The sequence below is a fragment of the Penaeus vannamei genome, chromosome 37, assembly GCF_042767895.1.
Source record: "Penaeus vannamei isolate JL-2024 chromosome 37, ASM4276789v1, whole genome shotgun sequence".
NCBI lineage: Eukaryota > Metazoa > Arthropoda > Malacostraca > Decapoda > Penaeidae > Penaeus > Penaeus vannamei.
Window position 1 is genome coordinate 13,944,382 of NC_091585.1, and position 2,500 is coordinate 13,946,881.

Consider the following 2,500-nt stretch of genomic DNA (forward strand, 5'->3'; position numbering starts at 1 on the left):
GTGTACATATGTGCGTGAGTGTGTGTGTGTGTGTGTGTATGTGTGTGTGCGTGAGTGTGTGTGTATGTGTGTGTGCGTGAGTGTGTGTGTGTGTATGTGTGCATGTGTGCGTGAGTGTGTGTGTATGTGTATGTGTGTGCTGTCAAGGAAAAAAGGTGAAGTATCAGGCATAATTTATATGCGTGGATTTGAAGAAAAGAAAACTAGTTTATCACATCGAATTACACATATGGACAGGGCATCCACAAGAAAAAAAACAATAAGAAAGAAAGAAACAATATATATCCAAGGATTTAAGGCGAATGGAAAAGCTATCTATAATCTATGTTGGTTTCCATACTTAAGCTTTTCTTATCATGTCTTATATTTCTCTCTTAACGTCTTGTAAGCTATATAAAGTTTTACATATATTTAAGTTCCATTCATTTTGACATCTACCATATCTATGTATGTCATATGCGCATATATGTGTATGAATATATGTATATGTATATGTGTGTGTGTGTGTTTGTGTGTGTGTGTGTGTGTGCATGTGTGTGTGTGTGTGTGTGCGCGCGCGCGCGCGTGTGTGTGTGTGTGTGCATGCACATACATATATAGTATATATGTATATGCACATGAATCTTCATGTATGTGTAACCGAATGTGTACGTATTTATTCCCGTACATGTGTGATTAACCGCGTGTGTGCGTACGTGTGCAACCCTGCGGTTTCCTCCCGTGTTGTTGACCGCAAAGCCTCGAAAAAGTTTCGTCTGTCCCTCGCTCTCTCTCTTCATTCTCTTTCCTCGCACTCTCTCCTCATTCTCTCCCCTCAATCTCTCTTCTCATTCTCTCTCCTCATTCTCTCTCCTCAATCTCTCTCTTCATTTTCTCTCCTCAATCTCTCTTCTCATTCTCTCCTCAGTCTCTCTCCTCTCTCTCTCTCCTCATTGTCTCTCCTTTCTCTCTCTCTCCTCATTCTCTCTCTCTCTCTCTACAGGGCATGTGCACTGTTCTGTAAATAAATATTATAAAATTAAATAAATCTCCTCAGTCTCTCCTCATTCTCTTTCCTCATTCTCTCTCATTCTCTCACCACAATCTCTCTCCTCATTCTCTCTCCTCATTCTCTCTCCTCAATCGTCTCGTTTTGCCTCATTTTCCCTATCACTGTTTTCCTCTTTCTCATTTTCTCTTCTTTATTCTGATTTATTTTTATACCTCTTTATTCTCTCTTCTCTTCCTTTTTTTCAATTATTGTTCTTCCTCCTCTTCTCAATTTTATTCTTCGTTATATTTTTCTTCTTCTATTTTTCTTCATCTGTTTCTCTCTTTTTTGCCCTGTTTTTCTTTTTTTCTTTTTTCGAAATATGATCCTTTTCTTTTGATTCTCCTCGTTTCTCTCTCCTTCTCAGTTATCTCTTCCTTCTCTATCTCCCTCCTTTCTCTCTCCTTCCCCAGTTATCTCTTCCTTCTCTATCTCCCTCCTTTCCTTCTCCTGAGTTATCTCTTCCTTCTCTATCTCCCTCCTTTCTCTCTCTTTCCTTCTCTCTCTCCCTATTTTCTCTCTCCTTCCCAGTTATCTCTTCCTTCCCTATCTCCCTCCTTCTCTCTCCTTCTCAGTTATTTTTTCCATCTCTATCTCCCTCCTCTCTCTCTCCTTCTCAGTTATTCTTTCCTTCTCTATCTCCCTCCTTTCTCTCTCCTTCCCCAGTTATTCTTCCTTCCCTATCTCCCCCCTTTCTCTCTCCTCCCCAGCTATCTCTTCCTTCTCTATCTCCCTCCTTTCTTTCTCCTTCCTTCTCTATCTCCCTCCTTTCTTTCTCCTCAGTTATCTCTTCCTTCTCTATCTACCCCCTTCTTCTCCCCTTCCCCAGTTATCCTTTCCTTCCCTATCTCCTTCATTTTTCTCTCCTTCCCTATCTCCTTCATTTTTCTCTCCTTCCCCATTTATCTCTTCCTTCACTATCTCCCTCCTTTCTCTCTGCTCAGTTATCTCTTCCTTCTCTATATCCCTCCTTTCTCTCTCCTTCCCAGTTATCTCTTCCTACCCTATCTCCCTCCTTTAGTTCTCCTTCCCCAATTATTTCTTCCTTCTCTACCTCCCTCCTTTCTTACTCCTTCCCCAGTTATCTCTTCCTTCCCTATCTGCCTCCTTCCAATCGTAAACCAAGCCTTCAACATTGCACACTCGATGACGTCATCACCCCCTACCCCCCCTGTGGTTAGTCCCCCTCCCCCTCCTCCCCCTTGGTAATCCCCCCCCCCCCTGGTTCACGCAGAAGGGGGGAAAAGGAGAAGATAGGAGAGATTGGAAAGGGGAAGAAGGGGAAGAAGATGGGAGGAGGGGACGAAAGGGGGAATGATGCAGGGGAAGAGAGGAAGGAAAGAGAAGGGTGGGGGAGGTGGGGAAAAGGGGGTGAGGAGAGGGGGGGATTATTTCCTTATGTGATTCTACATTTGCATGAGCATTATTTTTATTATTATTATTATTCTCTCTCTCTCTCTCTCGGTATGT

The 2,500-nt window shown here is 42.6% G+C and overlaps 1 protein-coding gene across 1 annotated transcript in view; it reads right to left on the reverse strand.

The window, feature by feature from the left end:
* Positions 1 to 2,500, reverse strand: part of LOC138859653 (protein big brother-like) — a 29,398-nt gene that overhangs the window by 6,767 nt on the left and 20,131 nt on the right. The gene's annotated exons all lie outside the window — the stretch shown is intronic.